The sequence below is a fragment of the Protopterus annectens genome, chromosome 6.part0 (genome assembly GCF_019279795.1).
Source record: "Protopterus annectens isolate FY-2018-M chromosome 6.part0, PAN1.0, whole genome shotgun sequence".
NCBI lineage: Eukaryota > Metazoa > Chordata > Ceratodontiformes > Protopteridae > Protopterus > Protopterus annectens.
Window position 1 is genome coordinate 474,847,019 of NC_056737.1, and position 25,479 is coordinate 474,872,497.

Genomic DNA, 25,479 nt, shown 5'->3' on the forward strand with positions numbered 1-25,479 from the left:
TTGCCAGTCCAGAAAAATGTAAAAGTAATGGGGCACAGGTCACTACATTTTTTTATCTCCTTTATTGAATTATCACTTACAACACAGGCAAACATCAGCTAACAGAAAAGAAAAAAAAAACATTAACATTTCCAATTACATACATTATAAACCACATTATGTTCCTTTTCATAATCATCACCAGTCCATTAGATACATTTCTCAATTCCTGCCTTCTCTTAAAACTCACTCCTCTTCCAAAACATTATTTGCATGTATTGCTCCCACAATTTTCATTTTTTTCTATGTAATTTGCTCTTACCATTTCCTAAAAATCCCACTTCAGTTTGTTTATCTCTGTTACAATATTCATCATTTCAAATACACTTGGTTTAGACTTTGATTTCCATTTTCTAGTACCTGTTTTTTTTTTGTCAGCCAACAAAATTAAAATTAACAAAGCCTTACTACAGCTAGGCAATTTAGATCTTGTAACCCAACTCAAAAGAATCATTTCAAAAGTTACACCCATTTGCTCACCCATTATTTCTGACACTGCACTCTGTAGGGAATTTTTAAAATCTGCCAACTCCCAAAACATATCTTCCCATTTATGTCTTTTTTCCACATCATACCTCCAACATTTGCCATCTACCCGAGGAAAAATGCTTTAAAGTCTGCTTGGGGTATAAAAATACCTATGCAAACATTTCCAAGCAAAAATCATAAACCTAGCCTTTGTTGCATACTTGAGAGCCATTCATACGTCCTCCTGTTGTCCCCTTGTAAGTTGCTTATCCAGTCTCTCTTCCAAATCTTTTCTAACCTCCTCTGATTGATTATTATAATTATAGTGTAATATTTTATATGCACTACTAATCAGGAGCATAGCTGGCTCCACCAGCTGCCTGTGCTGGTATCATGAACTACTCTCTTAGCTCTTCAAGTGAAGGGCAAAAAAAAAGCACTTTACTGTATTAAGCTAATCACGACATTGTAGTGATTGGCATATTGTGAATCCATACCCTCCCAACTCTTCCAATGAAGATAAAAAACAGGTAGCCAGATGCACAACACTGTCCTCATCCCTCCTGCCTAGTCATTCAGGTCCCATTTATGTGTCCTGTCCCAACCCTCCTTCTTTGCATTTGCAGTCAAAATTGAGTACTATATTGCTCTGTGTGTGATCTAACCTGTTAATGAAAACTCTTAAACCCCCCCAAAAAAATAAATATAATTTCAGAACACCCCATAACCTATTAACTTAGAACAAACACACAATGAACCACAAAAGGAGGGGGAGTATCAATATTCATCAAAGATACCCACACCTCCAGGTTGGTGGCACAGCACGAAGCATCAGAGACTATCCATGTGCAACTAACAGTGGGTAAAACTGCCTTCCAGTTTATAGCCTGCTACAGACCACCCTCCCAAACCCAGAAACCCCACTCTGCCTTCCTGAGAACACTGGAAAATATGAAGGTCTCTCCAAACACCATAATATTGGGCGACTTCAACTACCCAAACATAGACTGGGAGCATTACTCTAGCTCCAACACCCTAGCCCAAAGGTTCCTAGAATTTATAAATTTAAATGCTATGGAACAACTTGTTACCACTCCCACAAGAGGGGAAAACATACTGGACCTGATCATCACCAACATGGGGGCTCTATGCCCCAGACCAGAAGTGTATCCCTCACTGGTAAGATCAGACCATAAACTAATCTCACTGGATATTCACATCCCGACCCCAACCCCTGCCCAGAACACCACAGTGAAAAACTTCTCTAAAGCAAATTTCACACTCCTCAAAACTGAGGTGGAATCCTTCAAAGCCCCCGGGCCTGTGGAAAATACGGTCCAGACCGCAGAATCCTTTATAAACACATTCTATGAACACCTTCAGGAATGCATGGATCATGCGATCCCAAATAAAACCAAGACCCAATCCTCCAAAGGCAGGCGTCCTGTCTGGTGGACCCCAGCCATAAACAAACTATACAATAGAAGGAAGAAGCTATTACATGATAGAGCAAAATCCCAAAAAGGCAAGACATCTCTGATCAGTATTAGCAAAAAATTACGGGCACTCATAAAATAGTCTAAGGCCAGCTTCGAGAGAAAAATTGCACAGGACACTAAGGATAATCACAAGGCTTTCTTTAGTTATGTTAGGAACCTGGGTGAGAATTCCCAGATATGCTCAGAATTAGTCCAAAATGACAAAAAATACACCAAACCCACAGACATTGCCAACATACTAGCTGACAGGTTCAGCACAAACTTCTCCCCCCCTCCCCACCAAAAGGGCAAATATCTATCCCAGCAGAGTGCTGCCCCCCTGACATCTCAGATGCTCAAGTAAGAGCCGCCCTCTCCTAAGCAAAAAACACAGCATCAATGGGACCAGATGGTGTCCTGGGCTGCGACCTACATGAACTCCAAGAAGAGCTAAACCCAAACATAAAACTACTGTTCAATCTCACCCTTACTACAGGATATGTACCTAAAGAGTGGCGTACAGCAACAGTGGTCCCTCTCCACAAAGGTAGTGCCTCAACAGATCCTGGAAACTATTTCCCCATAAGCCTGACTAGCTTGGTCTGCAAAGCTATGGAAAGGATCATCATGGACCTCATAAATAAAGATATTGGGGACCTACAGACACTGGATCCTACCCAGTTCAGCTTTGTTAAGGGCAGATCCTGCCTTTTACACCTGGTCGATTTCTTTGAAATAGTCACCAAGGCCATTGACGAGGGGAAGGTGGTCCACCCAGCCTACCTGGACCTCGCAAAAGCCTTCGATACAATACCCCACTCGGGCATTATAGATAAGCTCACCAGCTTAAATATAAACCCCTATGTCACTAGATGGGTTGTAAACTGGCTCAAGGACAGAACCCACATGGTTAGAATTGCTGGAGCCATGTCAGACTCCAAACCAGTTACAAGTGGCGTCCCACAAGGATCAGTCCTGGGATCTCTCTTGTTCGGTATATATTTCTTGGAGGTACAGGCCAACACGGAAGGACTGTGGCTGACCAAGTTTGCAGATGACTGCAAACTAGGTGCCATAATTGGCTCTCCAGCCGACACAAGCATCCTATAAAAGGGCCTCATAGAAACAGACAACTGGTGCCAGAGCCATGGCCTCAAGCTAAACACCAAAAATTGTATAGTCATCCCCTTTGGCAAAAACAAAGTGCCCACAAATTACCACATAGGTGATAATCCATTAAGTACGGAAGAAGTAATTAGGGACCTGGGGACCCAAGTTGATAGCAATCTCTCATTTGAAAACTACGTGGCCAAAGTGGTTAGAAAAACATTTTATATAGCCCACCTAATCATGAAGGTATTCACATCTAGATCATTGTGCCTCTTTACTCATCCCTCATCAGGCCCATAATTGAGTACAATGCCCCTTTTGGGATGTACCTTACCAGACACCTGCAGCAACTGGAAAGACCCCAAAAGTACCTCACCAAGAGGATCAAAGGGCTCAAACAGATACCATATGCTGCCCAGTTAAAGAAACTCCAGCTCTACTCAGTGGCATACCGCCTGCTCAGAGGCGATCTGTGCCTGACGTATAAAGCCATGTCCAACCCAGAATTAAAGGACATGCTGCACCTCAATAAATCCAAATCCCATCGAGCTACACGCTCGAAAGACTTAAACCTCAGCACTGAAATAAATAGGACACGCTGGAGGGACAGATTCATAACCCAGAGGCTCCCTTCACTCTGGAATAAAATCCCAGTACAGGTTAGGCAGAGTCCCTCATTGACTCTCTTCAAGAGGAATCTTGATGAGTGGATGGGAGATCATAGGTTTACCCCGGGTATCACTTCTGTGTCACTGTTAGACAGAGGCACAGTATACTAACCTCGAAAAAGGGCATAGCAAAATTTATTTAAAATGGGTGGGGAAAGCCAAACACACTCTGGCTAGGCTTATAAATGCCCTAGGGCAGATAGCCTAGTATGAACCTATGAACCTATGAAATCTATAGATATATTCAAAAAATAATGCCTAACTCTCTATAGGAACAATTGCCCCAAATCAACAGGTGCACCCGCAGGCATTACCTGACCTAAAATTGTTACCCATGCTAAAGTGCATGTTATCGGTTGTGTTCCCATTTACACTGATTGCTGCCTGTTTTTTTCTTATCTGTATTGCCCTCAAAGATGTGAAAAAAAATGTTGTATGTTTTCAGAAAATATTAACTTTTAGCCTTAAGAAAAAAGTGCTCTAGATATATTTAACTATACACTGCCCTATTAAATGCATTAACTGATTAAGGCTGCTATAGAAGCTGGTATCTCCTATTCACTTCCAATAATTTCAGACTTTATATTTTACTTAACTGATTTGCCCTTGTACCTTTACATTTTGCATTTCCCTTAGCAAAGAATGCCCAGAACTCTCAAGATGAATTGCTTGCACCTACAGACAACTTGTCTCCATGGAAAAGTAGTCAGGCATGAGAAAGAAATAGATGAAGGTACATGAAGAAACCTTTATCTTTTTTAATTGGGACAGAACAGAATGCACAACTGCCTTCAGCTGCAGAATTCTTGATTCCCACAGAACACTTGCTAAAGAAAAAAAAAAAAAACAAGCAATATCATTGAATATGTAATAAATGTGGCACTTCTCATGACTTTCAACATTTTGTCTTATTTTTTAACCTACTTGCTTGAAGAAAACACTTGTTTTTAGATTAAGACTAGGGCATTAATTTAGACACCTTTACAAAAATAGGGAGGGGTGGGTGGCCTATCGGTTGTGTGTTTAACCTTACAAACACAAGATACAGGGTTTGAATCTCACAGGGGATAACTGGCTAGGCTTAAAATGGCTCGCAAGAGCAGTTAGCCTAGTACTAACCTATGAACCTAAGAGAAAACATCTCAACTTTACATATAATTAGTGCACTTTTATACACCACCTCATCGCCACTCCAGCAGCCCAAGATTTCAGCATATTATCTTATACTTGCTTTTGTCCATCCTTTCTTCTCTTTTTACATTGTAAAACCTGTATTTCTTACAACTAAAAAAGTACTTGTTTAACATCTTTATCACATATAAAAATCACTGAAAAGACTCACCCCCACCCTCACATTTAAAATACCCCCAAATACAAACAAAATTGATTTACTATATAAAAAGAAGTTGTGTACTCACCATAACGTTCCATGTTTGTTGTCCATAATCTCGCCTTCTTTCTTGCTGGTTGAGCATCCAGTTCCGACTCGGCCTTTTACTAAAGCTAAAGAGCTTCCACTGGCTTGAGGCTACACCCTATCCCATGATGCCTAGAGAAGGTAACCCAGATCTTGTTTGCAAAACACTAACAAAATAGAACTGATATCCCAAACATAGAGTAAATCATCCTTAGCCCAAGTCTTATGAGGCAAGAAGGGGAACCAGAGTACATTTGTAACCAATTCAAAAATTCCTCTCAATCCTCCAGGAGCAAAGGTAGGGGGAAGGAGGGTGGGACAAAAGAAAGAAGGCAAGTTTATGGACAACAAACATTAAAAGTTATGGTGAGTACAAAACTTCTTTATGTTGTGTTGTCTCTCACCTTCTTTCTTGCTGGTTGGGACAGCATCCCCAGCACCTTCTTCCTTGGGTCGCTCAAGGGAGTAGAACCAAGGAGGCCCTGTTCCGGGAGGCCATGTCTACTTTGTAATGACTGATAAATGTATGAAATTTGACCCATGTGGCTGCAGCACAGACTGAATCCATAGGTAATCTTGCTTGAAAAGTGACCAAGGTTGAAATAGCTCTTGTTGAGTGGCCTCTAATCTTTCCTGGCAATTGTCTATGCTGAGAATTATAAGTATAGGAAATAGAGTCAGTTAGCCATTTCAGTATGGTAACTTTTGAAACTGGTGCACCTTTCTTGTTGTCTGAGAAGGACACAAATAATTGATCAGATTTTGTCAACTCCTTGGTCCTATACAAGTAGAAACGTAGTTGTCTGTGTACCTCTAACTGGTGAAGCTTATATTCTGCCTTGTTGCCATAATTTGTAAAAAAAGACTGGCAGGTCAATGGACTGATTCAAATTGGTCTCTGAACATACTTTGGGAAGAAAGGAAGGATTAGTTCTAAGAGAGACTCTGTCTTTGTCAAAAACTTAATAGGGAGGGCGTATGGACAGAGCTTGCAATTCTGAAACCCTCCTAGCTGAAGTAATAGCTGTCAAAAAGACTGTCTTCCAGGTAAGCAATTTTAATTGACAGGGGGAAGCTGGTTCATATGGAGGGAGAGTCAGAGTAGTCCGCACTAAATTGAGGTCCCAAGGAGGTGGTGGTTCCTTTATTGGAGGCCTTAGTAAGAATGTACCTCTCAAGAAAGCTTTGCATAATCTGTGAGACACTATTTTAGATCCCATATCTCCTACGTGATAGTTGGAAATGGCGACTAATTGTACCCATACAGTAGCTGCAGCTGCACCTCCACTGAAAATCTCTGCTAAGAAATCTAAAATTGTAGTCACTGGAGCTGTAAAGGGATCTATATTATTCTTGACAGCCAAAACAAGAAAACCTTTTTCCATTTGCTAGCATACAGTTTCCTAGCTGCCGTCTTATGGGATGAGACTGGAAGTGGAGCAGCCAAGCTGTCAACTTGAGGGACTGAATAGAGGGATGGAGCATTCCTGACTGATGGGTCAGAAGATCTGGTACTGGGTCTGGAATCCAAGGCTCCTCCTGTAGATGGGTCCACAGAAAGGGGAACCAGATTTGACGAAGCCAGTATGGAGCGATGAGAATTAGCCTGCAACTCAATGATTTGGCATTCTGTAGAACTCTGGGAATTAGTGGAAATGGGGGGGAGGGGCATAAAGAAGTCCTGGGGGCCAATCATGAACAAGTACATCCCTTGGTGACTCCACTGGAAGGGGGAATTAGGGCAAGGTAACTGCTGCATTTGGTGTTTATAGACATGGCAAAGAGGTTGCAGTAAGGCTGGCCACACTTGCAAAAACTTTTGTTTGCAATTTCCTTTTTCAGGGACCACTTGTGAGTCATCAAGATTGCTCTGCTTAATTTGTCCCCTATCAAGTTGGATTTCCCAGGAATATGTGTTGCAATCAGATGCCGCAGTGGTGCAGTGGTAGCATTGTCACCTCACAGCAAGAGGTTCTCCCGTTCGATTCTCGGCTGGAGTGCCTTCCGTGTGGAGTCTGCATGTCCTCCACATGGTTGAGTGGCATTCAAAAGACATGCGTGAATGGGTGTGCCTTTGTTGAAGGTTGGGCATTGAGCTGGCACCTCAGCACCGTAAAAATATACTGCCAATCATTAGTGGACCGGAGTTCTGCTGTGGTGACTCCTAAAAGCCGAAAGAAAAACAACAACATGTGTTGCAATCAGAAAATATTGAGAAGATATTGCCCATTGCCATACTCTCTAGGCCTCCTGACACAGGGGGTAGGATTTGGTTCCACCTAGTTTGTTGATGTACCACACCACTGACATGTTGTATGTCTGTATTGCAATTTTACCTAGTGGAAGAGAGTTCTGGAATGCCTGCAATGCCAAAAGCACTGCTCTCATCTCTAGGCATTGATGTGCAAGTGGTACTCATGTTCCTGCCAAATCCCTTGTACAGTCTTTCCCAGATAATGCCCCCCCACCCAATCTGGGAAGCGTCTGTGGTCACTGTGGCTACTGGTGAACAGCCTGCCTAGAGTCACCTGTGTGGATTGAAGCCACCAGCACAGATCCCTCTTGCAGGAGTTTGTGATGATGATCTTGTGGGACATAGGCAACTCCTGCATGGACCATTGAGCAAAGAGTAGCCACTGTAGGACTCTCATATGTAGAAGTGCCAGAGGTACTAGTGTTATAGCAGCTGCCATAGTGCCCAAGATCTTTAGAACAAACTTTGCTTGTACTTTTTTCTTCAAGAGCAATATGAACACTTGATGGCACAGTGTCTCTACCCTGTCTTGAGGCAATTTTGATGCCATTTCTTTTGTGTTTAGTTCTGCTCCTATGTATGTAATATGCTGCAATGGTAGCAAGGCAGATTTTTCAAAATTTATTGTAATGCCCAGTTCCAAGCATAGATGGATGGTAGTGTCTCTTGCCTTGGTTAGTAGATGCTCGGTGGTGGTGGTGAGGAGACAGTCATCTAAGTATGGAAACACCTGGAATCCTAGCTGTCTCAGTTGACCTGTGACTACTGCCATGTATTTGGTAAACACTCTGGGGGCTGTAGTGAGTCCAAAGGCCAGAGCTCTGAATTGGTAGTGACTGGCTCCCAGCTGGAAACGTAGATATCTCCTGGATTTCCTGTCCATCTTTATAAGGTAGTACGCATCCTGAAGATCGATGGAGCACATCCAATCATCTTTTCCCAGAAAGAGGAGTATAGACTGCAGTGTCACCATCTGGAACTTTGTTTTCTTGACAGACTTGTTTAGTCTGCTGAGATCCAAAATGGGTCTCCAGTCCCGTCTTCTTTGGAACTAAAAAGAATCTTGAGTAAGTTCCGGATCTGATTTGGTTTGCGGGGACTCTTGGATGACTTTTTTTAATAGCAACCTTTGAATCTCTAGGGTTGCTTGATCCCTCTGACATGATGGGGATGTCTGGGACTTATTTTGATAGTGGGGGAGGAGAAGAGAAGGGTATGTTGTATCCCCTGGATAAAATCGACCATACTCATTTGTCTTGATGGATGTTTAGCCAGGCTTTTGGGTACAGTGATAGTCTGCACGTGACTGCCTCCAGAGGTGGGCAGGTGGGCCTCCCTTCAGGAGCACTGGAAGGGCCTGCCAGAGAAGGTATCTCTGTCACCCTGATTTTGCAGACTCCCTCTGCTGCGAGGACGGCATCTTCCATTATTGTTTCCCCCTCTGCCCCTGAGGGAAAATTCACCACATGCATCTGGCAAAGCTGTTTGGGATTTACACAGCCACATCTTCCCACCCTTATAGCCTTTGGGGTAAGGCCTAGTAAGGACGGAAAAATGTACTCCCATGGCAGACAGAGTTTTGCCTTCTTTTTCTCACCCGGTCAGTCTCTTTTACTTTTGGCCTGAAAAAGGGCGAGTCGTCAAAAGGGGCATTTATAAAGGAAGACTTAAAGGGTTCAGCAAACTTGCAAAGGCGCATCCAGGAATGCCTCCTGAGAGCTATTGCTGTGCCTGCTGCCCTGCTCGCTCCATCAGCTGCATAAGAGATGAGCCTCATGGAGGAGTTGACTATGGAACCCAAGGTAGCAAGTTGAGAGGAGACCTTATCTGACACCCCAGCAGCTGTAGAACCTTGGAGGGTATCTCCCAGCTCCTTCAGGAGATCCCTCTGAAGTCTGGTATATTCACTTATGTAGTTTAGTGACCGGAGAGTAAAGGCAGCTGATGAAAACATATGCTTCCTGTATCTGTCCATCATTTGAGATTCCTTATTCGGTGCACGGACAGATGAAGAAGCCTCAGCCAACTGCTTTTTGGTGGCCACTGCCACTACCATAGCCTCTACAGGAACACCTTTGGTTAAAAATTCCTTGTCCAAAGGGGCGGTAATGAACTTGTTTTGCCTCCTCGGAACAGGTTCCACAGATTCTGGGGAGCCCCACACCTTTTGACTCACCACCCCAAGGAGCCAATCGAAAGGTGGAGACACCCAAGAGGTGGAGGGTCGAAAACCAAATTCCTCCAGGTACACAGATTCATCCTCAGAAGGGTTTAGGGTCTTCCAGTCACCTCTCTGCTTCAGGATATCTAGAATGTCTGAAAAGGAGACATCCTCAGAAGGTAATCTTGGGGACTCTTCTGAATCCTCTAAATCTGTGTCCGAAGTGACAGACTGCTCAGGGGAGTCTAGATGTTTCCTCTTACAAGTTCTCTTCTGAGGGACCTCTGCAGAGGGATACTCTGGAGAGGTTTCAGAAGAGAGAGAGAGAGAGAGAGAGAGAGAGAGAGACTCACCCAATGGGATGTCCTGGGGCACTGGTTCCCTATGCATGGGGGGGGGGGATGGAACAGAGGTAGAAGCCGATTACTTATGGAGAAGAGTTCCAGGATCCAAGGGTGGAGCAGTCTGGGGGTGACAGCACACTCCTCATTACCTTGAAAGCCCCATGACCCAGGCCAGAGGAGGCCTCCAGCTCCAACGAGCCCGGGGACCTACCCTGCACCAAGGAGGTAGGCTCCAAGGCCAACGTAGACACCGAGCTCACCCGAGTTGAAGCCCCAAGATTAAGAATCAGATCAGACAATGGTCCGATCTGACCCTCCTCCCTGGACCCAACAGGGCAGCATCAGCTCCCAGACCTCTCGACAGAGGATGGAACCGAAGAGGTTGGAGCAGAAGTTGAGACTGAAAACCCAAGGGTGAGTCTCGGGCCTGACGGTTCAACCATAAAGACATCCAGGCACTCTGGCTCTGATACTGCTTGGGTCGGAGGAGTAAGAGAAGCAGGGGCAGTAGTAGGTGTTGATTCCACTTCCTTATGGGCTAGACTCAATAAAATTTTGGCAAGGGCCAGTGTTCGAAATAACCTTTTTGACAAGTTGTCATCCGATAAGCTCTTGGAGGATCGGGAGGATGGAGTTGAGGACTTAACACTACCAGCTATAGATTGCAATAAAGGTGATTGTGGGACCGAGGAGATCAGCTCCAAAGTTGGAGACTGGCTCCATATATGACTTCTACCTGGTTCCAATAAACCCTGAGGAACTGATGGAGATGATTTCTCAGGCCTGACAGCCTTCGGGTCCAAAGTTGTATCCTTGGCTACTTTTTTTGCCAGCTCAGACACAGGAGGCAAAGAAGACACCTGTTTGGTAGACTTTTCAGATCTGAGGGACTAAAAAGGTTTCGAGGAAGTCTGGGTACCTTCTATCGCCTCATCAAAAGGAGCTTTAAGCAACCCCTTAACAATTAGCTTATTCCTGCATTCCTGTAACACCTTCAAAATAAACCCATGGCAGATGGAACAGGAATCCTGCAAGTGAACTGCACCTAGACAATAAACGCAACTAGTGTGCCCGTCAGTAAGTGACATCTTTTGGGTACAAGAGTTGCATTTTTTAAAGCCAGACTGTTTGGCTTCCTTTCCTTTCTTGGACATATTACCAACACAAAACAAACACCACACCATCAAGGAAAGGGTATGATACTATGTATTCTACAGTTGTAAGGAAAAAAACACTAACAGGATAACAAGACTTTTTTTTTTCTTTTTTAAACACACAGGCGAGAGAAGTGGGTAGGAGAAGCCTCTAACTTAAATGATGAACCTCTCAGGGAAAAGGGGTTAGAAAAAGGAGAGCCCTCTAAGTTAAAAGGGTGTGAGAAAAATTAAAAAAATAATGAACCTTGTAACTTAAGCAGGTTCGAAGGTTAAACACAAAGCTTAGAAATGGGATGGGGGATTTCGGGCCTAGCAAAAGCGACAGCCACACACAACAGCTCGCAACAAGTGATAAAACAACAATTAACAGCAACTAACTTAAACTTAGAGACTAAATACACAATATCTACAGCTAACTAACTATTCTCATTCAAAACACTATAATAATTGTGAGAAAACAGCAGAAAAAAGATTTCACTTAGCCTGAGCCTAGTGAGAAGCACCCAGTCTAGTTTAACGGCAAACGAGATCTGGGTTACCTTCTCTAGGCATCATGGGATATGGTATAGCCTCTAGCCAGTGGAAGCTCTCAAGCTTTAATAAAAGGCTGAGTCAGAACTGATGCTCAGTTCCAAACCCAACCAGCAAGAAAGAAGGCGAGATAGCACAACATAACATCTTGCAGTTTAGAACATGAAATGTGATACACAAATACAATTCAGAACAAAAATTGTTTTACTTTCATTTACTTTTTTCCTTTTAGAGTTCAAAACATTAATGACATAAAATGGTGTATAAGTTTTTGGAGTCCACGCACAAGTTTAACTAAGTCAAGAAAAGTCCAGCCTTTCTCAGCCATTTTTTCTTGAAAAGCCATATTTCACAACTGAGATTGATGCTTTATAATCTATTTATAATCTCACATTTATTCTTTAATTTCAGTTTGCTGGTCTTCTTCATGTTCATCTCTATATCCCAACACCAAACTCTGGTTCAAGTCTAAGGCACTCCTGATTCTTCTAGTCAATGGATGTGCTTTTGTATGTCTCTCAAGCATTTTCCTTTGGAACATTGGAAAAAGTTTCACTGGCAAAGTCTGTCAGCTTTATTGTCAGAAGAATGAGAAGGAGAGTGCCCTTCTGTTTGACAGCTCACTTTTTGCTGGATAAACTTTTGTTTTTCCTCCTTAGCTTGTTCTGCATCCAAAAATGTCTTTGATCCTCCTGGAAAAAATATCCTGAAGACATCTGGATACAGCAGCTTGAATGTCTCTCGAAATTCCCTGATCACTGAGATAAAATTTCCTTCTCTGCCTGGTGTGCAGTAAATAATCATTTTCCACAAATACTCTACTGTCTCCAGTTTTTAATACTTTTCCTTTCTGCCACAGTTTTGTCAGGATCAACTCTTTCTACTGGTATGACTGCATCTTTACTAATACAAGTCTTGGCTGCTTTCTCACAGCCAGGTTTGGAGCATTCACTTGATGTGCCCTGGAATACCAGTCCAGCTGCTTATTTCTGTTTTCATTAAATTAATGCAGACTGTTCCTTCCAGCTTCTCTGGTACAGTAGAAAATCTCAGGTTTTCTCTGCATGCTCTGTTTTCTAACTCTACCATTTTTTGAAAGAGCTCTTCTTGAGAAGTCTACTCAGTCAGCCTTTTCTTCATTTCAGTCTCTGCTTTTTGTTTTATTAGTTCATCCAAATAGCTAGATAAAATTGCTTTTATTTTTTCTAGCCTTTTGTTATTTGTGTTGATATACTCATTCAGTGTTTCATTTATTTTAATCACCTCTGAGTACATTTGATTTATTTTCTCCTGTAAATTACTGAAAGCCATCTCTTGTACTAAAGCTGAATCTTGAACTGCTTTTTTGTTGAACAAATGCAGGATTCTTCCAAGTCACTGGTTTTCTCTTTGCCTTTTCTAGTCAATTTTCGTTCAGGTTCTCTAAAGTTCCTCTTTGGCAGCATCCAGGGAATGTACTTACCAGCCAGTAACTAAATTTCACTTAAGCTGGCTTGGCAGAATTGCTAGCTCTTATTTCTCGGTTTCTTTTTTCACACTGGGAGAACTGAAATTAAGCTGTTAATGAGTGTGCAGCCATCTTGGAAGTCTTGGTCACTAAAATTTGGATGCAAGGCAGAAATCTAGATTATTTTAGAAGGTTTCAAAGTTGAGAGAAGGTCCAGATGAGAATCATTGTTAGTTGTGCAATTAGGTCTGTAGACTCTTCAATTGGCTTTGTTAAACTGATGCCCTATTTGGTTGCGGTTTTTTTTAGATAAATGAGGTATTAGGAAACAGGTGGTGTGTAGTATATAATGGCCATTGCAACTTTGGGTTGCTGTTTCAGAGACAACACAGAGATGAGCCATTTTAACTTATTTTTAAGTACTATGGGACAGTCACTGCCTGACCTAGTTCTAGTATGATCTTTATAGAGGATCTCGTAGTTGGAGAGAAGGTGGTCAGTGCTACATTAGTCTAGTTTGAGCTAGTTCTCACATCTACCTGCAACATTTAAATTACACTGTTGTAACCAGAAATTAATCTCAAGTATATTCTTGATACTGCCTACATTAGGAAAACTGAAGCTAAAGTGGGAATAATTTGTTAAAGGTTTGGAATTAGTATGTAGAGGGTTTCTGGATAACTTGGATTGGTGCTCACTAGTGGACTAGGATTTGACACACTATCACCACATAGATGAAAGACAATCCACAGAAAAAAATATTAATTAATAAATATTATTATTTTTTTTGCCCATGAAGATATCTTGAAACAGATGAATTGACAGTTGCTTCCCCATGTGTAGGGTGAATAATAAAAACTGGTATTAAGTGCATGCTCTAGGTATAACAGAAGTTGAAATTAATAGGTTTGGATAAGAGAAACTGCAGAGAAGGAATGGGAAGATGTGCCAGCAATTGGAATGATAAAAGTAGTATGGAAGACAGTAAGAAAAATAAAAGGGAATGTGATCAATAAGCAAAGTGCAGTAGATGGAATTTATGGCTGTTTGAATTTTGCTGGTATTGTGGGCCAAGTGGAGGGACGTGATGGGGAGAGCATTATTTAATCCAAGTATGAAAAGAAAGAATTTTAACAAGATCATGGCTGTCTTCCTTGGTAAGGTGATTTGAGATGGAGTAAGTGGCTTTGAGTTGGGTGGAAACTTTAGCAACTGCTAGGCTGGTGTGGAGTTTAATGACAGTAAGTGGTCTAAAATATGGCCAAGGTACTTGCAATTATCTACTGCAGTTGTGTGCTCACCATTTGAAGTTATTTTCTGTAGTTGAAGGGTTTAAGTGGGTTTGTGCTGCATACAAAAAAACATGGGGGCTCACTTGGAAACATTCAGTGCTAATATCTTGCTGGCCAGCTGAACAGATGTCTGTCTGAAGTGAAGTAGGGAGGGGCCATGTCTATGAAGGATGATGTCATCAGCATAAAAGGTTATGTCATCAGGATGGATGGTGTTGGTTATGCCATCATTATACAACAATGCATATTAATATTCAGGGTCTATATCAGATCATTGAATGGCCAACATTGTGAATGCATCATCTCATCGACAATGCAGGCCATTGAACCATTCTGAATGAGATTGTGTTACTGTGGTATCAATAAATTTGTCCTTTTCTCCAGTGTAGTGTGATCTCGGAGTTGGTATATATAATTAGTGGGAGGTGTGGGGGCACAGCCCCCCACTCTGGGGGAGTTGGACAGCCTGCATCATTGACGAGAGGATGTGCAACAATGTGGCTGTCCATGATATGACACAGACCCAATATTCAAAAGCATGCACGCTGATCGGATACCTAATCAGTGCGCCCACTGCATATCCCAACAGATATAAGTATGGTTGCTTAAATCGTTTTGAGCAGCTGGTGTTCTATTGTAATATCCTCCATAATTTCATCCAAAAGCTGTTTTAACATTGACAGTGCTGCATTTGAGGAAAAATCTTGGAAGTTCTGCAAAATTGTCCATAGTTGCCAGGTATGGTTGCCAATAATACAACTGATCATAATAATGCTGGTAACTATTTCTCTCAGCTATCAGCAGTTTTACAAAACCTCTTTAGTTTTCCTCATATTTTTGCCACATTCCCTGTAATTTTTTTTTTTTACACAGACAAAATAAAGGCAAATGGAGATACTATCTTTTCCATCTATCCTTCTACACCTTGCCACTCTAATGTGCAAGTGTGCACACATACATGACTTATGATTGCAGAGTGCATTACTATGGAGTGGAGAAAGCAAAGGAGGATTAACATGCTGTTACAAAATAAAATTAGTTAAGAATGGTAAGCAATTTCTTCCTTAAATAATGCCATTGTATAACAGCAATAATCATGGAAGTTCTGCAAACCACATCAACTGGATGTAAATCCTGTGATACCTACACCAAGTTGTGGATTATTGCTTAGATAAGTACAGAAAATAATGTGAAGCCTCTGACTGAGCCATGAGGGACTCCAGCCAAGAAGGTACCAATGTCTGTATAAAAGTAACCTGACTGCTGTAGAAAGGTTTTAGCTGATAAACATATTTGAGCTAGTTGAGAGTGTCTGTCCTAAATCCAAGTTTGTTTAGCTTAGAAAGTAGGGTGGTGTGATCTATACTTTCAAAGGCTCTGCAGAGGTCTGTGAAGGTTGATTCAGTAGTCAAGTCCTTTTTAATGCAAGAGAAGATTTTATTGGTCACAGTATAGATATCTGTTAGAATGTTGTGACCATTCTAAATCAATCTTATGAATCTATTAAGAGACTATATGTGGTTAGGTGTTCAAAGGGCTGAACATAAATCAATTTCTCAAACAATTTTATGATTGGACAGAGGATGGATATTTGGTAAAATCCTGTGGGGATGTGGCTGATGAGGTCTTAGGAATAGGAATTATGAGGGAATGTTTGAACTGGGGGGATGATATATGACAATGGAGTAAACTGTTTGGATTTGGGTTGAATTTAGTGTTACTTTTTAATACTGTTTTGACAGACTTTGCTGAAATTTCCCTGAAATAAAAGGGAGGAGACCAGTCAATGCTGAAATTTCCCTGAAATAAAAGGGGGAAATAAGTCAACAGAAGCAGAGCAAAAGAGGAGTTTGAAAGTTGTGCATGTTGAAAAAATGCTTTGAAATGTGTGTGGGGGAATACAGTGATCAGAACTTTGGGTGGGGTTTGTTTGTGAATAGATTAAGATAAAAGGTTAGATGAGGTGTTGACTTTACTGGAGATGTTATGGGCATGTTTAAGCCTTTAAGTGAAGTCCTTATGTGTATCTATCTTTTCTATGCTGACGTCATTGCTATTAGTGTTATTGTTGATATATGCTATTGTTCCTGATTACCCTCTAAAAGTGTTTGGGCTGCACTAGTGTGGAATTAAGTTTAATGCACAGATATATCAGCTTGGCCTTTTTAATTTCTAGTTTGCAATTATGCTGTAGGGTAAGGAAGGACTGGTAATCTTGATTATTTTGTGTTATTTTCCAAAGTGACCAAGCGAATGAAGAGTGACCTGTCTCTCTTGAACTTTTCTATTGAGGTGCTCACCCAGGGACAGCTTTGTGTCTTCTTACATATTTTAATAGATGGCAAGTTTTTGTCAAGGACTGACCTTATAAAGGAATTAAAGATATCAAGAGCAATGTACATTTATTACTATGAACAAGGATCAGGGCATCAGTAAAGCTGGTGTAATGGGGGAAGGTGAGCCACTCCAATACATGCAATTGCTTATCTACTTGTTTGTTTGATTATTCATTTGTTATAAAATAATCTTGTAATACTAGACTATCAATGTGATCACTATTTAGTAACAACGAGGGTGGGGACTGGTGGGCTTAGAGTGTTAAAGAATCTGATTACATTACTTCAGGCAGAATTTTATTGGTTTCAGCACAGTGAAACATCAAAGATGTAGCCTATACAAAAAATTAAAATAACTATTCTAACCTGATCAAAATTAAACAGTCATGAGTTGTGGTGTATATGCATACCAACTCAACAGCTGAGCATTAAAAATCATAGTACAAGCCATTAAAAACCACAGGAGGTCAGAAAGAGGACATGTTGTCATTTTTCAGAACAGAAGACATTCACATATAAACCATGTATAGATAGTGCCAATGTGTCTTTTATAGGCTTAATTCAGTAATTTACTAATGTATGTGCACTTAAATAGGTTTAACTTTATGCAGAAAATCAGTTGATCTAGGAAGAGCAAAGCTAGTCCTGAAGGCACACTTTATAGTGCCTCACTTAAATAATATCAGTTGAGAGGTATGTATACATGTGCATGAAACAGGCTGTGTAAAGTATGATTGGCAAAATTTTTTTAGCTTCTGCAACAGTTAGCCGCTAGAGGTGTACCCAGTCAGAAAATGGTTAGCCTGTGTGACAGTTAGTCTATCTGTGAAAGCAGCTACCTTACTGCCATTCAAACACAATTAATAATCATAGGTGGGTGGAAGGCATTGTGTGTGTGTGTGTGTGTGTGTGTGTGTGTGTGTGTGTGTGTGTGTGTGTGTGTGTGTGTGTGTCTGTGTAAAACAAGCTAAGTACATAATTACTTCGAAAAGAATTTATTTGACTTGATCATATTCAGATATCTGTGGTATAACTATTTAAAATGTGGTAATTTGGGTGAGAGAGTAGTCTGTACTTGAAAGGAATTAACAACTGACTGTTACCACTTAAAATTATCATAGGGATTGGTATGTGTATGTGTATGTAGAACATCTGGAATACATTGCTATGGGCAGAATTTCTTTCATTTGATCAGTGTCAAACAGCTGACTTGCACATAGTCAAAAGTAAATTGGAGAGAATCGGCAGGAGATGAGGGCTAGTCAATGTGTTAATGCAAATGACAGTTGCTCCTTAGTTACAGTTAAACAGTCATGTATCCAAATTGTCAAGGGTGTGTGGGTGCATGTATGTGTTGTTATATAGTGCATTTGTGGACAATAGGAGAATATTTCAGCAAAGACTGATTAGACATTTTAAGACCCGAACTCAGAATACTTGCCTATACCATACACGCATTACATACATACATTGTACCAGTATACAGGCAGTAAACAAATTATATAATTTCTCTGTCAGTGAAACTCAAAAATGAGCATTAACATGCAACTGCAAGGGGGCAAGTCCAGCTCTCTACACAATTAGGTTAGTAGGTACTTTGGTTTCAACATTTTAACATTTCAGCATTTTGACATTTTAACATTGTATATTCAGTGTTGTGACTTTCATTATATTGCTTTGCAGTAAGTTGACATAGACCCCAAATTTACACATATATATAGATGTATATTTTTCTTTCATCTTTTTAACCAGGTAAGTGAATTGATTGGAAAACACTTTTCAGCCATGACCTGAGCACAGTAGTGCATTACAAAATTACAGATAAATGTAGCTTCAAATCTGAAATGCACTGACACTTTTGGGTTTATTCAAACAATAACAAAATAAAGAAAGAACATTTGTTGAGATTATACAAATGATTATTGAAATTGTAATGTGCAAGCAATTTACAATACTTATTTACAATATCAATATACATAGCTGATGACATATACTTACACACATACCCACACACGTATGTATGTGTGTGTATATATATATATATATATATATATATATATATATATATGTGTGTGTGTGTGTGTGTGTGTGTGTGTGTGTGTGTGTGTGTGTGTGTGTTCGTGTATGTGTGTGCAGAAGTCAGTGTTCCTTAATCAAGCAATATTAGTGTATGGAATTCTTTGCATTTTGGCATTCAGTGTGGTCAGATTCAGATCGGTGTAAGGAATGCATTGCACTGAAAAATGAAAAGGAACAATGTTGCTAAACACTGACAATGTACTTAACCATATGTTGCTGAAATATTGTAGTATTCTACTTTAAGAGTGGTCTTAAACAAGATACAATCAGCTTGCATTCAAAGAAAGGATAATAATAATTTCTGTCTGTTGCGTGATGTTTAATTAGACCCAGAATATTAGTAGTAGATACAGTAGGTGATATCATTAGACATTACTGAATATTTTAATTGTGTTTCTCATGTTCTGCTTCTTTCCTTGTTCTGGTTGCAGCAGTTACTCACTGGTGTAACAGTAGACAAGAATACTCACTGGGCACTACTTTATTTTGCTTGTACTTGATTTTTTGTGAGCATTGATGAAGGTTACCCATCAAGAAATCTAATAATGGTACCTTTCTGAATTCCTCCTATTTCTGATTCTATGGATGGTATCTGTATGGTTATGGTCTCATACAGGGACTTAGTGATTCTCTAACTGCATCCATGGTTTAGAGCAGCTTGGGTTACAGTGGCAAAGTTAGTGCTGGTAATTGTATGCATATTAACTGGTAATAGAGTGATGTTCACTTCATTTTGTAAGGAATTAACATTCTGAGCCTTCACTAGGGTACTGCTGAAGCTACACTAAGTGGTAGGTTTACTTGGATAATATGTTATTATTCTTGACTGAGTAGATATGATTTCATAAAGATGTTGCTGCTAGCCATTAGTAATTCATCATCATCATCATCTTCTTTCGGCTGTTCCCGTTAGGGGTCGCAACAGCGGATCTTCTGTTTCCATTTCTTCCTGTCCTCTGCATCATGCTCTTTCACACCAACCGCCTGCATGTCCTCTCTCACCACATCCATAAACCTTATCTTAGGCCTTCCTCTTTTCCTCTTACCTGGCAGCTCCATCCTTAGCATCCTTTCCTGAATATACACAGCATCCCTCTTCAGCACATGTCCAAACTAATGCAATCTCGCCTCTCTTGCTTTGTCTCCAAACTGTCCAACCTGAGCTGACCCTCTAGTATACTGATTCCTAATCCTGTCCACCCTAGTCACACCCACTGCAAATCTTAACATCTTTAACTCTGCCACATCCAGCTCTGACTCCTGCCTTTTCATCAATGCCACCGTCTCCAACCCATATAACATAGCTGGTCTCACTACCCTTTTGTAGACCTTCACTTTCACTCTTACTGGTACCTGTCTGTCAAAAATCACTCCTGACACTCTTCTCCACCCATTCCACCCTGCCTGTACTCTCTTCTTCACCTCTCTTCCACACTCACCATTACTCTGAACTGTTGATCCCAAGTACTTAAACTCATCCACCTTTACCAACTCTACTCCCTGCATCCTCACCATTCCTCTACCCTCCCTCACATTTACACACACATATTCTGTTTTAGCCCTGCAGACCTTCATTCCTCTCCTCGCTAAAGCATATCTCCACCTCTCCAGGGTCTCCTCAACCTGGTCCCTACTCTCACTACATATCACAATGTCATCTGCAAACATCATAGTCCACGGGGCCTCCTGTCTGATCTCATCTGTCAACCTGTCCATCACCACTGCAAATAAGAAAGGGCTCAGAGCTGATCCTTGATGTAATCCCACCTCCACCTTAAACATACCTGTCACTCCCACCGCAGTCCTCACCAATGTCACACTACCCTCGTTCATATCCTGTACTACTTTTACATACTTCTCTGCCACTCCCGACTTCCTCATACAATACCACAACTCCTCTCTAGGCACCCTGTCATATGCTTTCTCTAAGTCCACAAAGACACAATGCAACTCCTTCTGACCTTCTCTGTATTTCTCCAACAACACTCTCAGAGCAAATATTGCATCTGTAGTGCTCTTTCCTGGCATGAAACCATACTGCTGATCACTAATCATCAACTCCCTTCTTAACCTAGCTTCCACTACTCTTTCCCATAACTTCAAGCTGTGACTGATCAATTTTATCCCTCTGTAGTTACTGCAGCTCTGCACATCACCCTTATTCTTAAAGATAGGTACCAAAACACTTTTTCTCCACTCCTCAGGCATCCTCTGACTTTCCAAAATTTCATTAAACAATCTGGTTAAAAATTCCACTGCCATTTCACCTAAGCACCTCCATGCTTCCACTGGTATGTCATCTGGGCCAACAGCCTTTCCATTCTTCATCCTCTTCATAGCTGTCCTTATTTCCTCCTTGCTAATCTGTTTCACTTCCTGATTCACTATCCCTCATCATCCAAACTTCTTTCTCTCTCATTCTCTTCATTCATCAGCCCTTCAAAGTACTCTTTCCATCTACTCAACACACTCTCCTCACTTGTGAGTATGTTCCCTCACTATCCTTTATCACCCTTACCTGCTGCACATCTTTCCCAGCTCTGTCCCTCTGTCTAGCCAATTGGTACAGGTCCTTTTCTCCCTCTATAGTGTCCAGTCTCTCATACAACTCTCCATATGCCTTATCCTTAGCCTTCGCCACCTCTCTTTGCCATGCGTCTCATCTCCTTATACTCATGTCTACTTTCTTCATCTCTTTGACAATCCCACTTCTTCTTCACCAGCCTCTTCATCTGTATATTCTCCTGTACTTCCTCATTCCACCACCAGGTCTCCTTGTCCTCCTTCCTCTGTCCAGATGTCACACCAAGCACCTTTCTAGCAGTCTCCCTTACTAGCTCTGCTGTAGTTACCCAGCTATCCGGTAACTCTTCACTGCCTCCCAGTGCCTGTCTTAACTCTTCCCTGAACTCCACCTCACAATCACCCTTTTTTAACTTCCACCATTTAATCCTTGGCACTGCTTTCACATTCCTCCTCCTCTTCTTGATCACCAATGTCATCCTATAGACCGCCATTCTATGCTGCTTAACTACACTTTCCCCTGTCACCACTTTATAGTCTCCAATCTCCTTCAGACTGGCCCTCCTACATAGGATATAGTCCACCTGTGTGCATCTTCCTCCACTCTAGTATGTCACCCTATGCTCCTCCCTCTTCTTAAAATACATATTCACCGCAGCCATGTCCATCCTTTTCGCAAAATCCACAATCATCTGACCTTCTGCATTCCTTTCCTTAACACCATACCTGCCTATCACTTCCTCATCCCTTCTGTTCACTTCACCAACATGCCCATTGAGGTCTGCTCCAATCACTAGTCTCTCACCCTTGAGTACACTCACCACCACTTCATCCAACTCACTCCAAATTTTTTCTTTCTCATCAATCGCACACCCAACTTGTGGAGCATATGCACTAACCTTCATCATTACACCATCAATTTCAAGCTTCATAAACATCACTCTATCAGACATTCTCTTCACCTCCAAAACACTCTTGGCATACTACTCCTTTAGGATAACGCCTACCCCATTTCTCCTGCCATCCACACCATGATAGAACAATTTGAAACTGCCTCTTATGCACCTGGCCTTACTTCCCTTCCATCTGGTCTCTTGCACACACAATATATCAACCTTCCTTCTCTCCATCATATCAGCTAGCTCTCTCCCTATACCAGTCATACTGCCAACATTCAAAGTTCCTACCCTCACTACTACACTCCTAACCTTCCTCCTCTCTTCCTGCCTTCGGGCATGCCTTCCCCCTCCTCTTCTCTTTCGGCCAACAGTAGCCCAATTTTCACCAGTACCCTGTTGGCTAACAGTACTGGTGGCAGTTGTTGTTAACCCAGGCCTCGACCGATTTGGTATGGAAATATGAAATGTTCTCTGCATAAGTAATTTGGCAGAAGTTTTACGCTGCTAGCCATTATTAATTATATATCCTTTATTTTGTTTTTGAAGATTGTTAGAAATGTTGCAGACATTTCTGGTGCCCTTTGGGTTAGCCAGTTGAAGATGATCCACCATATTGTTCTTAACAACTCTCATGTGGTGGTGGTGTTTAGATGTCTTTTTCCCATAGTTCATGAATAGAACTGTTTTTATCTTACTCACTCTTTGGAACCTACCACACCAAAACAGATGCAACAAGATCACCTTCATACTTCATGTTGAAAATATTGGGATCATCACCTACTTGAACGGAGGTACAAGGATGAGGTGGTTTAATATATAAAACATACTTCTAAGATGTTGACTAAACCAATTTTTGAGACTCTTTCCCATCATTGTTATGAAATATCATGCATACTGCATTTGTAAAAGATGAGTGGAAGATCCCATTGTCTGTCTGCAGATTAGTATTCATATTCATGGAATTGGGGAAACACTCTTTAAAGATTGGGTACTTATGTATTATCGCAACCAGATTTTTGACAGCAATACTGGCTGGTTGACAATCAGGCAATATGTTTGTTAATGTTTTCAAAATGTTAAATACTGTGTTTTCTGTAACAGTTCAGGTTGTTTTTGGGAGTGTTATCACTGAAAAGTAAAAAAACATACTGTGGTTGTTTCTTTATGCACTTGACTGCCAGCATGTCGGTTACTGTAAGTCTGCCCACTGAACGTTCCTTTTTTCGTCGGAGCAAAAGCGATGTCTGCTAATGTATTGCAGCATATTCCCTTGCCCAGAAATGTTTTTAAAGGTTGACAGTTCCCATACCAATCGAAAAGGGGGTAAAAAGCAGCTGACAGTTCCCACTCCAGCCAAAAAAGGGGGAGAAAGCAACATCTACAGACGTGATACTTTTACCAGTAAAACACTCATACACTCTCGGGGCCAACACAGCATGTGCAGGATTGAAAGAGAAAGCTAACAGAGTGCATTTCTGTTCTTTCGCAACCAAGTCCCACAAAAAGCCACTACATTTCTTCACATACCGCTCGGGTCATCTCAACTCCCATTTCCAGGAGAGTACAATATGGCATGCATGTTGAAATAATTGCACATTACAGTTTTTTCACAATATGTGCTGGCCTGAGAAAGAACCATGCAGCAGGCGGACTTGAAAGAAGAGAAATGTTGCTAGTGAAGTGCGGAAAGAAAGATGAACAGTATGTTTTTTCAATTTTATTGCCGTCACTACAGAAAAGACAATGTTGTGGTATAAGGACACATGTTACACTACATTGTGCCAACATTAATGACACTCTTTCAAGATCTTTATGCAGTTTTCACAACCGCGAATATCTGGTTGCGATAATACGCAAGTACCAAGATCACTTATGGCGTTCATTAGACAAATTAGTTATTTAAGGCTCAAGGAACACAGGTAAGGAAGAAAACACGTGGTGGAGGGCTGTAACTCTGTGGATGAATCAGTTCACTTTGTGTCAGCTTCTTGTAATGGGGAAATGAGATATATTTCCTCTCATTTTTATAAATTATTTACATCAAATCTCCCTTCTTTTTTTGTAAATCATGTATTGGCTCTATTTACTTTCACAAGACAGCAGCAGGACCAACATTTCCAACAGGACTAGTAAAAGGGATCTCATTTTAAGTTCCCATCTGGGGGCCACTGGTACAACAACCCTATTACAGTACCCTCAAATGCTTCTGTTTCTGTTATTACTTCAGTGCCTATTGGCAGTAGAAGCTATTTTGTACTACAAACACTCAAGTCCCAAGCGCTAGAAAACCACTGTCTCAAAGCCAGAGTCTCAAGAGTCTTGTAGCTCATGCAGGCTGCCACTTACACTGAAACTCAAATATGAGCTCAGGCAAGCAGCTGCCACTCTTTACCCAAACACATTATTCAAGTTCGTGCAATTCAAAGTAAGTGTTGCAGACATAAGGAGGGTGTAAGAGGGTTAGGGTTAGGGAGCGAAATGGGAGTTTTAAAGTTAGGGAGAAGGAAAGCAGTTTTAGCGTTAGGGAGCTGGTGGAGAGGTTTTAGGTTTAGGGTGAGAGAATGATCATAAAATTTGGGTTTAGGGAGGGGGTTGTAGTTTAGAGTTTTAGAGAGCAATCAAGAATTTTAGGTTTAGAGTGGAGGGTTAATGTTTTGGTTAGGAAATGAGGAATCAGGTTAGGAACTAGGTGATAGTGTTCTTGCAGGGTTATTCAGTTTCAAAAACAAAAACAGAGTGATATAACTTTTTAGGATCACAAGACTTCCTTTAATTTGTTAGTTAGCACTTTCATTCCTTAACATAAAGGAACTTCATCAGAATGACATTCCAAAATTCCAGGTAAATACAGTTAGAGATGCAGCTTGGACTTGTACAAAGGTGCACTCAAATGTTACTTAAGTCATTGGAAATATTACAGCAAAACTACATTTTATTATCTGTGTTTTGGCACAAGTGATCTGGTTGGAGAACAGGACATGACAATGCAGTTTGGCTAACATTTGTAAAGAGTTATGGAATTCTATTGTCTATGAGTTTTTTTCTACCCAGTGTGAACTTGAACTTGGAATGGGTTGCTAGAAGAATATACACACTTTTTAACACTTTCATTGAATTATCACGTGTGACATAGGCACATTTACATTTATATAAGCTGTATTAACAAGATAAAATTAAGAAACATTATGCTTTACATATTTTGCTATATATCATATAACCTAAGCAACATTACATAAATTATTCGATTCCTTCCCCTTTTTTAAACAAGAAACATCT